Source organism: Arctopsyche grandis, chromosome 1 (genome assembly GCF_051622035.1).
Source record: "Arctopsyche grandis isolate Sample6627 chromosome 1, ASM5162203v2, whole genome shotgun sequence".
Lineage (NCBI taxonomy): Eukaryota > Metazoa > Arthropoda > Insecta > Trichoptera > Hydropsychidae > Arctopsyche > Arctopsyche grandis.
Window position 1 is genome coordinate 13,584,847 of NC_135355.1, and position 17,275 is coordinate 13,602,121.

A 17,275-nucleotide genomic window follows, 5' to 3' on the forward strand; every position below is an offset into this window, starting at 1 on the left:
AAGAATTGGATTTGGCGTGATATTCGTGACCATTAGCTCAATTTAGACCTATATTCAGGCTATTTGGGGTGATCGGTTCGAGTCGCGACAAAGTCTCCTCGTCGAAAAATGAATTTATCGATTTTTATCGATTCATTCATTATGTTCTTCGAGGTTTAGGACACACACACACACATACACACAGATTACCGTCTTTATATATATACTAGTGTAGGGCCCGTTGATTTCAACGGGTGGTTTCGAAAAGAAATTGAAACGAATAAAAATAAAGTTAAAGATATGGAATCTACTGGTTTCGGATAGACAAAGGCACAAAAAAATGAAAATTATGAAAAAAAAAATTTGTTCCCCATTCTGGTTGATGGTTGATCATAAGAAATCGGAAATCGATTGTCGACGAAAGCCGAAGATACGCGAATGATTGGTTCCCTATACTTCTAAAGGATAATCGAATATTAAGTAATTTTAGAGCGTTTTTTCTGTCGAGTGGAATGTCAGAAGATGGAAGCTCAGAGTGTAAGATTATGGAAAAATCAGTAAATGAAGAAGTCGAAGAGTATATTTTTATGTGGTTCATTCAAAGACGATCTTCTGGACAGCCAATATCTGGTCCATTATTGTATTAAAAGTATTCACGATTTGGCAGCTTAAAAAACAATTTAATAATAATTTAATAATTTAATAATAATTTAATATTGATCTTCATGTTATTATATATGTAAATTTAGACAAATAAAAAATATTCATACTGAATGTACGCGTCTTTCCATGTCAATTGTGATTTTTTTGATTTTTCATTATTCGGACTTCGTCCCCATTTAGTCCGGATAATGGAGGTTCTACTGTATAATCTCAGTTAAAACGCACCGTTGCCCATATTTATTGATAAGTTTTGCTTAAAAATGAAATTCGTCTCGTTCAAGCTTTCAAAAATTTCACGGTATTAAATATTTACGCTTATAAAACGATCCATTCTCCAACGTATGTAGATATGTATATATATATACATACATATACTATGTATATGTATGTAAGTATGTATGTGTGTCGCATAAAGGTCGTGCGATTTTTTAATTCATACCATTAAAGAAGAAAACTCAGCATAGAAATTTTGCACGTGCAAGTGAATAATGAAAAAAAATCCAATATTAATTTCTATAGATTGTCAGGTGTTCAAAATAATATTAGCTTTTAAGTAAGGCTGTGCGAATAAAGTCAAACAAATAAGGTTACTGACCGCTAAACGTCAAGATGACCAAAGTTTGCATTTCTAAACGATTATTTTTCACCATCGAAGTATCAGAATTGATTTAAATTTCCATCGATGACCAAACAGCACAAAATGGTAAAGTTTCAAAACGATCAGAAGACTGTAGGAGTAGATACTGAATCGTTATCTATATCGTTAACGAAACAGAAAAGTCTAGTAAAAACATAGATATTTCCACGGCACGCCACTAATATGAACATACGTATGTATGTATGTGTGTATGTATGTATACGCATGTGTGTAATGTAATGGTGACAATAATTGATGCTAGTATTTCGCACATTGGAACAGTAGTTATATAGTGGCAAATTTCCTTTCACTCGAAATAAGAAAAGACGAATCCGTTCCAGTTCTCACGAATCCTACAATTAATTATTCGCACTTAACACGTGCCTTATAAATCGTTCTTATTATTTCGATACTGTTTTCATTGGATCAAACCCTGCGAAAATTAAAAAAAATGTTACAGTGAATCGTGTAAGTTATGTATATTATATGCTTAAGGAAAAACTCGCACGAGACTAAACAATAGTACATACATGGAAAAAAATATAATATATTTAATTTAATTTTTCATTGAGCTCATTTACGTCAAATTGTGTTGAACGCTTACAAAAAGTGGTGAGTGGTTCATATTATAATACATGTGTACATATACATATGTATCTCTACCCTACTCATTTCCTTTTGGGCATGCTTGGGTATAATTCCCTTGAACTTGAATATATACATATATGTATATATATATATATATATATATATATATATATATATATATATATATATATATATATATATATACATACATATATATGTATATATAAGTTTTTTATTTTGTTATTATATTCGTACATTTTGTTGGCAGTGTTTTAGCTGTGATCTAAATATGTATGTCGAATCGAAATGACTATTATAGAGTACGGCAAGCGTTATGGCACACAGATACATATAGGTATATATAAGTTTTTTGTTGAATCTGTAATTATGTTCGTATTATAGCCGTACATTTTGTTGCCAGTGTTTTAGCTGTGACGTAGATATGTCGAATCGAAACGACTATAATAGTACGGCGAACGTTATTGCACAGAAATACCCACAGATATACACACAGAGACACACATAATATACTTGAAGGATGGTTACGTAGACAGAAGATAAAAATAAAATAAAAAATAAAATATATATGTATATATATATATATATATATATATATATATATATATATATATATATGAGTTCGGTCTTTCGTGTCATGTGAGGAGGACGTGCTTCTGCGTTCCTCCCGCTATTACTCGCTTAAACCCGGCTATTGCACGAAATTTAACTTAACCATCTAATCACTTATTTTACTAATTGCATCCTAGTATAATTTAAGTGTAAAAATAAACAGCAAATCGGTCGTAAAAAGCGGTTTTATATCAGTTATTTCGAAAAATTTTGTGCTAATTTTTGTGTCAAATCGGTGTCAAACGAGATACATCTCCCTACCTGAATACAAAAAAAGGGTCCTTCGCCAGCCAAGTCGGTCCCACAGAAGCAATAAATCTTCCACATAATTGCTTCCAGCCAAAAATCTTTAACGAACTTTACTTAATAGAATAATAGCAAACAGAAACGGTGTTTCCCAACTGTCTATCAGTTCTTTTTCATATTTAAATTATATTAAAGTAATTCGTGTAATTTTATATACTTTACTAAAGTTATTATTAAAATATTAAATTGCAAACCGCACTCACATATATAAATCCGTTGTCTCCAAAGAGGCGTCTCACGATAAAGATCTGTAAAAAAGTAGTATAACAATTGCTAATCTATTATTATCATAACTAACTACTTTCACTTACAAAGTAACCCTGTTAAATGGCATGTAATAACTCATAAGTGATCCAAGTGATACCTAGGATGACTATATGTCAAAGCTGACCACAGAGAAGAGTTTATGGCGGTAAGAACTCACTCCTTGAATGGAAATCTCTCTCAAGTACCGCCTTTTTCTCAACACATCTTGGATAAATGCGAGAAAAATAATATCCAAACCTCCAACAAGGTAAGAGTGACGATGGATGATAGCTTAGCTAATAGAAACCTGTATTTAGCCACGTACAATGTAAGAACGTTATCGAGTGAAGGAAGTGTGCTTGCATTAGAGAATGAACTAGAAAGTATCAAATGGGATTTAGTAGGACTTAGCGAAGTAAGACGAAAACAGGAAAACCAAATAATCCTAAAAAGTGGTAACTGTCTCTACTGGAGAGGGCTACCAAATGGTAGAATAGGAGGAGTAGGGTTTCTTATCAATAAGAGAATAGAAAGAAATATTATAGAAATAAACGACATATCGGAACGTATATGCTATGTAGTATTAAGAATCTCGAGCAGGTACACTTGTCAAATCTTCCAAGTGTACGCCCCCACATCTAGCCACCCAGACGAGGAAATAGAAGACTTCTACGAAAAACTACAGGGCGCATACGATAATAGCCGCCACCACTTTAAAATAATCATGGGCGACTTTAACGCAAAAATAGGACAAAAGGCAAACACAGAAAGAGCAGTAGGCAATTTTGGTACCGGCCAAAGAAACGACAGAGGCGATCGCCTCATAGAATTCGCAGAACACAACAGGCTCTTCATCACTAATTCATTTTTCAGGAAAAACACCAACAATAAGTGGACTTGGGAGAGTCCTAAAGGAGACAGAAACGAGATCGATTTCATCCTAACAAATGCCCTGCACTCCGTTAAAGACGTTAGTGTTTTAAGTAAAGTAGATATAGGCAGCGATCACAGATTAGTCCGTGCCAAGATGGCCATTAATATAAATTGCGAACGTAGGAAATTAATAAAAGGATGCAGTAACTCTCCAGATTTCGCTCAACTAAGGTCTAGGAAAAAGGAATTCGAACTCGAACTTGGAAATCGATACGGGAAATTAAACCCAGAAGCAGACATCGAGGAATTGAACACTGTAATTAGTTCGGTTCTAACCTCAACAGGTAAGAAATTAGGTGGTTTCAGGAAACAGATTAAATTAAGCAAAATTTCAGCGGAAACAAAAAACCTAATTAAGCATAAAAGGAATTTAGATAGGGATAATAATAAGCAAGAATACAATCTAGTAAATAAGGAAATTAAGAAGAGAATAGTCAGGGATGTCAGGGATTTTAACAGCAAGCTAATAGAAAATACCATTAAGAATAACCGTAGCCTGAAAAAGTGCAAACAGGATCTTTTCTTAGGCAAAAACCAAATGATCGCAATCAGATCAGAGAGCGGAGTAATAATTAGGAATAGAGAAGAAATCATAGACAGAGTTTACACGTTCTATGCAAAACTATACGAGAACGACAACGGCCAATTCCCCACTCTGGAATCGACACACGGCCAAAGGGTTCCTGCAGTATTGCCTAGCGAAGTAGAGGCCGCGCTAAAAACTGCAAAGAATGGTAAAACCCCAGGGGAAGATAATATTCCCATCGACTTACTAAAATGTGGCGGCCCCCCCCTAATTAATATCTTAGCTAGGCTTTTCAGCAAATGCATCCAGAACCAAGCTATACCAGAAGGATGGAATAACGCAACTATCATTTTAATACACAAAAAAGGCGACAAAAGCGATATCAAGAACTACCGACCCATTAGTCTACTTTCAGCGGTCTACAAGCTCTTCACGAAGGTTATTACAGAAAGGCTGAAGAATATCCTCGACGAGAACCAACCTATAGAGCAGGCAGGGTTTAGGGCAAATTTCAGCACAATGGACCACCTCCAAGTAGTTGGCGAACTAATCGAGCGCGCCAACGAATATCAACGGCCACTGTGCCTAGGTTTCGTCGATTATGAGAAAGCCTTCGATACAGTTAGTCATAATGCAGTACTTAACGCTCTAAAAACACAGGGAGTGCCGGAACCCTATGTGGGACTGTTAGCTACAATATATAAGAATGCCACAGCTTCAGTTAAAATTTTTTCAGGTACAGATAGATTTAGCATAGGAAAAGGAGTAAGACAAGGAGATACAATCTCGCCCAAGTTATTCAATGCGGTGCTTGAGGGAGTTTTCAGGAAATTGGATTGGGATACAGCCGGAGTAAGCATCAATGGTCGCTTTTTGAGTCACCTTCGGTTCGCAGACGATATAGTTTTAGTAGCTCGTGATTCAGCTGACCTACTTATCAGACTAACACAGCTGGACAGGGAAAGTAGAAAAGTAGGATTAAAAATTAACGTAGATAAGACTAAACTAATGTTCAATAGTTATTGCATGCCTGATAGCATCCCCTTAGATGATAAACCAGTAGAAGTAGTAAATAATTATTTATATTTAGGTCAAATAATTGACATGTCTGGTAGTAAAAATGAAGAGATAAAGAGACGTATGAAATTGGGGTGGAGTGCATTTGGACGGATGAATGCTGTTTTTAAATCAAAAATGCCACTCTGCCTGAAGAAAAGGATCTTTGATCAATGCGTTTTGCCAGTGATGACGTATGGATGTGAAACTTGGACACTGAACGCCAAGATGCAAAATAAAATCCAATGCACTCAAAGAAGTATGGAACGCTGTATGCTTGGCATAACGAGGAAAGACAGGAAGCGGAACACGTGGGTGAGAAATATGACAAGGGTAGTGGACATAGTGGATAGAGTGAAGAGATTGAAATGGCAATGGGCGGGTCACGTAGCTAGGAGGATGGACGAAAGGTGGACAAAAGAAGTGCTTGAATGGTACCCGAGAGAAGGCAAAAGAGTAAAAGGAAGACCGCAAGGAAGATGGGTGAACGAAATTAGGAAAATGTGCGGAATGAGATGGATGAGTGTTGCGCAAAACAGAGACGAGTGGAAGCGTGTTGGAGAGGCCTTCATCCAGCAGTGGATGGCGAATGGCTGTAAATGATGATGATGATGATATATATATATATATATGTATATATATATATATATATATATATATATATATATATATATATATATATATATATATATATATATATATATATATATAAAAAATACATTTACATATTTTTTTCTAATAAACTTAACGATTTCCTAAATATGCAGGTCTAAATATTATATTGTAATTGTTTACACAAGTGTGATGCATTTTTATGTTAAAAGGCACAGTTTGAGAGTCGTTCCGTGTGCTTCAATGGTCACGAGCGGTCCACGAATCTTTCTGAGTAGAGAATCAGAGCGGAAATCGTCCACATAACACCGGCATAGGCAAAGAGGAGAATCGCACAGACCATTGCCAAACACAACACAATGGCCTCTTTTGCATAACTTTAATTTTGACTTGATATTGTGCAATAGTTCACGACCGGGCGCTTCTTCGCAGCGTCGAAATGTAAGATTTGGAGGTAAAAAAATTGCCGACTTAGTAAAACCGAACGTGTTGAATCGGAGATTGAGTTAATACAATTTTCATTTCGGATAATTGTGGCGTTGGTATATGTCACAAAAGTGCAAGAATCTTGATCGTAGATGTACATATATGAATGTAAAGGTTAAATATCATACATCATTCTATACAAGGAATCATGTTCAAGGTGATCAGCTCGCTATTAAATAATCTTCAGACGACATTCGTATATGAGCGAACGTATAAACATATTATAAATGTATGTATAATATATTGTATGTATATGGGCTCATACAAATACATGTGTATGTATTTTATGAATCAAATGATTGCTAATTTTTAGGAAATGTCGTCAATAATTTTTTTGCAACATCGGCATTATAATGATACAAGCTTTTTATTTTATCATTTACTAGTGAATTTGATGTTCTTTAAAAAACCTTTTATAAAAACCATGTGTATTTTTGTAAATAAAAAAGTAAATAAAGATTTGCATGTAATACATAATATGATAAACCAAAATATTATAATTATCAATTGCTCTTTCTACCTATACATATGTATAATACAATTGTTTAGGGCTGCCATACGTCCCCGTTGACAGGGACATGTCCCAGTTTCGAGGTCTGTGTCCCAGTGTCCCAGTCCGAGAGTCATTTGTCCTCGTCAATTTCAAAATTTAGACATTTAAAAAAATTATTCAATTATTTTTTAATATCTATCGAACAAGACCTTTTAAACCAAGAAATCTCAGGATGCACTCTCTATACTGTGGTCCAAAAAGGAAAGACGTTTACAGGTCAAAAATTGTACTCACATAATATCTAATATGGATACGCGCGCGCATATTGGCAACACCGACAACGAGAGCGGCGGATGCCCACTGCCCAATTTTGCCAGCTGGCAGCACCGACAATGACACTGACAAGTACGAAGCGCGCGCAGTTCGTTTACTGTCTGCTGATAATATCAGTTTGTTCTGTTTGTTTCTGATCGAAGAGGACTGATATTTTGATGTAAGTTTTTCAATACATAGTAAATATAATAGTAAATATCTAGGTATTCAAGCAACCCAGGCATACAATAAACTGAAAAACCACATGGACATTACGACGACACAAGTAGAAGCATTTGAAAAAGATGTAGAGAATTTTTACAACGTTGGAATTAATTATTTGGCAAAGTGGTCAGTTCCACTGGCGAAATATGATGTTTTTTCATGGATGCTTCTCCATGAAGTACCCGAATGGGAACATGTTGAAAAAACTATTGCTGAAATGGGAATATTGTTCACGGATTCAATCTATGAGGAAGTAATGTATATGAAGTCATTTATCGAAAATAAAAAAGCCGAAGAATGGAAAACGAAAGATGTGCATGATAAATGGTTATACTATTTCAAAAAAACTGAAGAGACAGAAAGAAAAGCTAATCTACTGAAAATGTGCCAATACTTGTTCGCCATCCCACCGCACAATGCACATGTTGAACGTGTGTTCTCATTAATTAAAAACTCAATGGACAGATGAGCGCAATTCGCTTTCTATTTACACAGTAAAAAGCATAATTCAATGTACTTTAAATTATAAAATGTCATGCATTGAATTCTATAATTATATAGAAGGGGAAAAAGAGTTATTTCAAAAAACGAAAACATCGGAAAAATATGATTGGGCAAAGAAGAGCGATGATAATGAAGTCACGGAAATCAGAGAAGAGTGAAGGCGATAGAAGAATAGGCTACTGTACATGAAATAAAATGTTAATGTAAGGTTTCATTTAGTTAAATTTATTTGAATCGTCCAATTATCTATATTTATTTATTTTAGATTTGGTACAGACGCTTCCACAAAAAAAACCTATTATCAATCTTTAAATTTTTCTTTCAATTCAATTTTTGTTTAGTTCCAATTACTTGTGTTGAAATTTTGTATATTTTTTTTATAATACAGCTATGAATATCGATAAAAGAATTTTGTTTTTTATTTGTTTTGTTTTGTTTTTTTTTTTAGGGGGTTGTCCCCGTCGGTGCTCCTACACTTATGGCCGCCCTACAATTGTTACACTTACCGTGGCATTTAATCAAGTTTAAAATATTATATAATACTTGAGATTTATGAAATATTTTCTGTGAACTCATAACGCGTAATTAAGTATTGCATATGTTGTAGCTAGGGGATTGCAAAAATTGCTGATAAAATCACTCCTCAGTAGCTAAAAATGTATGTGTTTGTGTGTGTGTGTGTGTGTGTGTGTGTGTGTGTGTGTGTGTGTGTGTGTGTTTGTATGTCCTAACACTAGCCGAACATAATGAATCGATAAAAAGCCCAAACTTTGAATAAATTCATTCGCGGTCACCTCTCAACACAAATATTCTCTATATACATACTAGCTTTATTACCAGGCTTTGCCCGGGATGTATAAAAAAAATAAAAAATAAAAATTTAAAAATAAATCAAAAAAAAAATTTTTTTAATTTTTTAAAAAAAGATATACAATAAAAATATTTTTATTTATTTCATTAGGAACGGCGCCCCCTTCGGCGGGGCCCCATGGGGGCTGCGCCCCCTGTGGCGCCTTTGGCGGGGCCCCAAAAAATAAATAAATCGAACGTGTTTTTCCCACCCAACCATCGACGGAGCCAACCAACGACCACCCAAGCCACGCATGGCACATACATACAAATATTAGTGTTTTATATGTAAGATGTAGGTATGTATATTTGAGTTGAGAGTTGACCGATTACGCCATGGTCCGATTTCAAATTGTCCTTTTTTGCAAACATTAATTGAAAATTTTCATTCTCGCCATATAAAAATACTTAATTATAATAATTTTATTTAGCGAGGTTTGGAATCATTTTTTTTGTTTTCTTATAAAACAATTAAATATATATTTTTAATTGAAATTAATTTATATTTTAACGATATTTGAAAAATAAAATTAATTTCCCCCCGCGCGCACAGAGACCGGTACGCAGACCGCTCGCCTACGGTTCCGATCAATAAAATGCTTTAAATAACACAATTTATAATATTCAGGTTGCGAGGTCAATGACCGCAGTTTGTTTATACGTAACTATGGGTATTGGGTTTTGTATATTAAACATACATTGTTCACAAATCTTTTTGCTTACGACACGCGTTAAAATACGTTCTTTATTACTTACATATTATCCGATTTCGGCGTCAATTATCTTTTTTTTTTTATTCCATAATTTAAGTGGCATTCCTGATTCCCGTTGAAACATCTCATACACCTTTTTCCTTACGAAGTTTTGAACATTTCTTTTTTCATATTATCCGATTCCCGATTTCTGTTTCAGTTCCGATTCCGATTAATTATTACTATTCATATTGGAACTTTATTTTTAATCATGTATCAATCCGAAAGCACCCGTTAAAATTTCAACGGACATAAAGCTAGTAGTTAATAATAGTAGTACTATCGTGGGACGTGAAAAGATGTTCATTTTTTTTTTACTCATATTCAATAGACAAAAGCACAATTAAGTGCTGATTGCAATAAATAATAATCACAGTAATTAACATTGGAATGTTTGACTAATGAGTTCAAATCCAGCAGTTGCACTTTTTAACCGGATCAAGGACTCAATTGCATTTGTGTTGCTTCGTACTGATTTTTTTCTGTAAAATATTATGACCTTAAATTAAGTTTAACGATGTAGGTAATTGATGAAATGTCAAAAATTGTGTGTTTAAATTGACACTTTTCAGAGAGTGAAATCTTCAAGGTAATTTTGTCGATTATCTTATAATTATTTTGTCTTAGCTTTTCCATTTAATTATAGAAGTGTTGATGGCTCGTTAAGCCATAATTTACTATATATTTTTTATTATTATAGTAATAATTTATTATGTTAATATCGCTCCTGTCAGTAAAACAAAAGTGGAATTTATTGCTGTAAACTTTTCTATTAACATTTAATTCAGAAATTTAGCATTTAACAACCCGAATATTTGCGAGAAATACAGTCGTTGCACAACGTAGAACATTTATTGTGCAATTCGTTGGATTCGCATTGCAAATTGCATTCGTTACACCGAATTATCTAAACAAACCTGGTTCTATTGTATATCGCGTTCTAAATAAATAATTTTTATTTATCATTCACTTAAATGAACATTTGTATTAGTTCTATGATTTCATTAACATAACTTACTGCTCCATCTATTATAAACCGTTAACAATATTATATATTCAACGATCATTTTTCACAAATTATGTACATATATGTACATATGGATGTATAGCCTCTATTTTAGAGTAATTCAATATTTTACCTAAGTGTACATATGTATGTCAATATGTACATATATAATATTTTATCTGTACTCATTTTAATATTTTATTTGATATTTATAAAATCCACCGGTGCTTCCCGGTAAATTCAAGAATTTCCTGGCTTCTCTCGCTGTAGGTATGTATGTATATACATATGTATGTACATAGGAGCCCTTTCAGGCTCTTCGGTTTAACATAGAGATCTTTAGCAGTTATTTGTTGAAAACTATGGAATTGCATAGCGAACAAACACGGAAGCGGCGTCACCCGGGTCTTTTTTGCCTGGAAGCTCTTAAATATCGGGTTCCTAGCCTTCTGAAACCCTTCTAGGATCTAATTTGGGGTACCTTTAGATAGTATACCAAACTTGGAGATCCTAAGCTCAAAATGTCTAATCGTATAGTCTTCAAGTGTGTTTATTAGAAAATTGTTTCGAAAATGTAGTCGAAGTGAGTGTATCATTGTTTGGTACAAATTTCTTTTTTTTTGCAATAATGCTGTCTTTGTGTTTATTCATTCAAGCATTATATTGCAAAATGTCGCATAACATCTTTATTTGACAAAAATTATATTCAAACATATTGCAAGTAAAATAAGAGGTTAGTAAAAAATTCAGATGTGACCAACCGATGAATTTATATCTGTATGTATTTCAAGAATATTAGAAGTATAAAAATACAAATTCGATAATGACACAAACATATACATTTACACATATGAGAACATTTTAAATACAAGCTTGACCGTTAATGTAGGGAAACTCACACAAGACAAAAATTGTACTTCCAATTGTCAGATTTTGTTCAAAATTTATTTATTGCTTAATATTACTATAAATATTGTAGGCATTAAACAAAAAGAAGATATAAATAATTTAAAAGGTCAAAATAAAATAACAATATATTGTTCAAAAAAAATTACTATTTCCGACTTACGATTTCTATTCAAAACCTCATCAATCTTATCAACAGTGAGGCCCAGCTATTATATTAAGTATATAAAAAACACATATATTAATTTTCAGCTTAATACGTCTAGTAGTATGAAAAAATCGTGTGCACAACATTTTTGACTTTTGAAAAATACCCCACTTACGGCTTATCAAATTTGTTAATTAATTTTGATTTACATAACTTTAATACAAAGATTATACTTGAATTTACTAAAAAAATCCCACTTCCGGTTTTTTAAATTTAATGATTTATTTCATGTATTTTCATTGCAAACATTATACTAGAATTTTATCCTGAAGAACACACATCATTAAAGGGTTGAAAAAATAATGGAAAAAAATCGAATAATAGTAAATATTAATTGGAATTAAACTGAAACTTTTAGATATGAAATTTCATTTCAATAATACACTGAGAGCTTTCGGAGAAAAATTCAAAAAAGTTGTACTTCAGGTTAAGTTTAAAATATTAAAAAAAATACTAGTGCATGATATTTTTTAAACCTACAACATATGTACATGGAAAATAATTTCATGTACATGTAAAATAATTTCATGTACATGTAAAATATAATATGTATGTATATGTAAATATGTACATGTAAAATAAAAAATGTAAAATATGTACATGTAAAATAAAAAATGTAAAATATGTACATGTAAAATAAAAAATGTAAAATATGTACATGTAAAATTAAAAATGTAAAATAAAATATGTACATGTAAAATAAAAAATGTAAAATATGTACATACATGTAAAATAATTTCTGCTCAATCTGTTTTGCGGCTTGGGAGATAATTGAATCAAAAAACTTAAAAGAGGACACTTATAATCCTAGGTACCACTTCAGGTCAACTTAAAAATGTACGTTGTATCGATAAGCATTTTAGTAACCGATACTAAGTTTCAGTTTGATAGGACTAACGGTGTTCATATTTACTCAAAAATATACATACATACATATGTATGTACATATTATATTATAGTAACATACTAACACCACATACACACTTTTGTCAAAACCATGAAAACGTGATCAGTGATTGATTCTTAGTTCAATTTAGTCAAAATCTCGAGATCGAATTTTCACCTGATCACAAAACGTCATCTATGTATTGTTACTACGTAAAGTACATGTGTGCGTGTATAAAAAAAATGCAAATTCGATTACAACAATCAGGACGCGTTGTGGCATTTCTCGTCTAGCGAAATCATTGTTCTGATTGTGCAACTTTAAAAAGAATTTGGTAGCCAAAATTGAATAGGCGAGTCATGTATCTATCAACTGCGATTAGCATTGGTTGTAAACTATTTCTTTAATCTTATAATACATGTAATTCTAATAAAATCAATTTGGTGACATTTGAATCTAGCCGTTTCTTTAACGTTTGGTTGATGAAAGTCGACGCAATTCATATTTAAGGCACTACATTCATTAATAAATTTAAATTTATAAATCGTATCTTAATCGATTTTTTTATGTATGTAATTTTGATGAAATTTTTCATTGTGAACGCATTTGACAATACATGACAAAGTAGTCATAAATGGACGCACGTTATTTATTCACGAATTGGTTTATTATGCAAATCCTTGAGACTACAATAGTAGCAAAAGCAAATCCCGAGCGCATTAATAATTACAGAAAAGAATGAAAAACTTGTCGCCCACCTGTATTTACATACATATTCAATATGAAGTAATATTTTTTATTCCTCGTTCTGGTTCTTAGTGACAGCCAAACAATCTCGTTTGATCGAAAGCATTAATAAATGATAAAATTATAGATTTATCATTTTTTGTTATTTATTAATTTTTATAAAAGAGAATTGTGTATTTCAAAAAATAAAATAAGACAGTGACAAAGATAAAGACGTGTAATGCGTGTAAAAAGTGTCGTTTAATTTAATTTTATTAAATTGAAATTAAACATTGATAAAACTAAAGCAATGAAAATTAATTATAAAAATATTGATAAGGTTGATCTAAGGATACATGTATGTATATGATAAAAGAATAGAAATAGTTAATAAATTTAAACATCTAGGTATAATATTAATGAAAAGTTTAAATTTTAAGTCACATGGTGAATTTATAATATTAAAAGTAGAAGTATTTTATAGATTAAAAAAAATCTGTCATTTTTGTGTGTATGTATGTACTATGTTTGTATGTATATACATATGTACTATGTTTGTATGTTACAGGGAAATTGATATTGTCAGTGAAATTATAAATTCACTAGTGAGATCTTAAAATTATGGCATTTCACTATCATTTAACTGTCAAAAATTATAATTACACTAATAGGGGCCAGTGAATATGTAATTTCCGTATTGAAAATATACATAGCTAAACCCAATTAAAATGTAATTTGATATGATTTCACTAAAACTTCAGTGTAATTATAATTTCACTATGACATATACAATGCCAATTACTACACTCCCTGTAGTAATTGACGTAGACAAAATTCTCAATACTATATGTATATATGTACATATGTATGTATATTATAAGGCATTTACAAATGATTTCTTAAATACCACAAAATTTAACACGAAATAATGAAAATTTTCTATTGAAAATCCTGATAGTTTAAAAGTTTGACTTTTTATTACAATTCAAATCAATCTAATTTTGAAATCAATTTTCCGTTGTGAACAAGAATGCAATTATACTAGAGTCGTGCTTTATTCAGTTATCAATGCAAATGCACTTTTTGTCTAATTATATTTTCGATATCGAAGTAGGCGATGACAATTATATTTTTTATGATTTAAAATTGAAGAACAACATTCTAATTGTTTCTCAGATCAAATAATATTTCAATACAACTATTTTTCAGTCCCAGCATACATACATATGTACATATATACATACATATTATGTATGTATGTATGTATTTAAACATGTACATATGTACTTTCGGCACGGCATTTGTTGATTATGCGTAATATTAAATGTAATACTGATAATTCTTAAGAGAAATATTCTTATATAGAGATTTTTTTGCAATGAATTTTGTTACTTACAAATAATAATAGCACGGTATATTTGAAATCGTTTATTATTCTTTGAAAAGTTGTTATACTTAATTAATGCCCCCTGCTATTTTATAATCTAGAACTGCTCCAGACAAGAATTCACCTGATTTAACTTGAGTATCACTGAGTTTTCTGATCTTCAATTAAGAGAAACGAAACACTTCCAAAATTTCATATTAGCATGGAGAATACATAAATCTATTATTTATTATATATTATTTCCAAAGCAGATGTGTTCTAAATACTTTCAACGCGTTTAGTCATTACCTCGTTAGTCACGCTACTGTCAAACGTCGTTCTGAATGCAAATTCGGTGGGAAAATAGCATTTTGATTTATTATACTAATGACTTATGTTTAATAAATCACAGTCGTGAAAGATCAATAAGCGATTTGGTGAGGACAGATAACATCTAACTAAATGGACTCTTGTGTCGACCGACCAAGGATGGTCGTCTGAGATGTGACAAAACCTTTCACGCAAAGTCCAAGGTGAATCGGATGGAACCGTATGGAATTTGAGACTAGGAAATCCGTCAAGTCGACATCTATGGTATTTTGATATTTCAACACAAAGCCAAGGAGATCGATACAGAAAAATATCGAAGGTTCGACATTCAATTAATTCTCACAAATTCAATGACTGCTGTAGTTTTAAAACCAATGTAAATTTCTTTATTATTATATACTATTTTTTCGTACGAACCTTGTTAAATGTTGGCCATAATATTGTGATCGGTCATAGTTAAAGTCGGATATCCGAAATGTTACGACACGTTTCAACACTTAGTAATCATCGTGCAAACAATAGTACGACATGCCATTTCGACTGTCTAATTTTATCGATACTAATCTTTTTTCAACACATTGTTTGTGATGCGTATAAAATTGTATTAAAACAATTGCAAGGAACACGAATAGTCCTACGAATAGTCTTTATAGATTATTTTTATGTCATTTTGTCAATTTCCAGTATATTGTAGGTAGGGCTTCCAATCCCGGGATCCCGGTATTTTCTGGTACCGTGAATCCAGGTGCTGAAACTAGTCTGAATACCAGGACTAAGTCCTGGCAGAAATTTCTTTAAAAATATTATTTTTACCAAAATAATAAGTAAAAAAATAAAACGACATTGTATAATAAACAATGGTGGGATGAACAATAACAATCATGGTCCATTTGTTTGCTCTGACTCGTTTCCACGAAATGGTATGAACGGCCTGAATTGTGTCGCAGATTTTGTGCTCAACTGTAATGATTAGAGCGCGGATAGAGAGCGTGCTTTTTCCAGGAATCGGGGCGGTTTGGCTCTATTTACAAAGCTACAGTGCAAAAAAAAGGTTCAGTGAATATTTAACAAAGCATTTACAACAATTGAACAATGAACGGCGTGCTTTGGGTCCGCTCACTAGTAATGATATATGAAGCATATACTGAAATTTTTCTTTTTATGAGACCTGTGTTATTGAACATGCTCTATTGTTTCTCAGTCGCACTGTGGATTTTCAAGTTTTCAGATCTCGTTACGTGGTGTTTGTTGTACTAAGACGCTGTTGTTTATGTTAATTGTACGAAGATTATCAGTAAATTATTATAAGTAAATTTTATTATAAAATTTATATGTCCAATTCTTCGATATATAGTACCTACTATAAACTATATTAAAATTAATTATTGAATAAAATTCATATGTGTGATATTTGTTTACATAAAGTCAATGTAATTGCAGTTTTTATATTAGGTGGATTGTTTCGTTGAATAATTACTAGACGGTACAAACTATTTGTAAAAAACGAATCAATGAATCAAACTGATGCCTTTTACTTTATTTAATTACATTGTAGGATGTAATATTAAATATTACAGAAATCCTGATCTGAAAATTGGACTTCCGCCACTATTTTTCTTTTCTCTTAAAAGTTATGTATGTATATGAAACTAGATATTTAGTGAAATATCTTGCTTAAAGTAAACCAGCCAAGTAAAATTATTTGTAATATAGAAGTAGCAACCTATGTATTGTTCCTAGAATGTTCCTTTGGGTAAGTATCATCCGCCCTACACAGCGTGTTCCAGAATATCTATTCTGGATTTTCAAATTTTCAAATATTTTATCCTAAATATTTTAAAATTATTGTTAAATATGAAGAGGTAATGCATAAAACCAAACACCACTCGGAGAAAATAAGCTCTTCCCATGTTAGACTATCTTTCTGCAAAGAACAAAAAGACCGTTTTGAAAGGATTTTATCTCAACTCGTTGCAACCTAACGACCGATCTATCGAGCACAATTCCCAGGTTAATTACATTTGTAAGTTCATATATTAACCGTTGAATT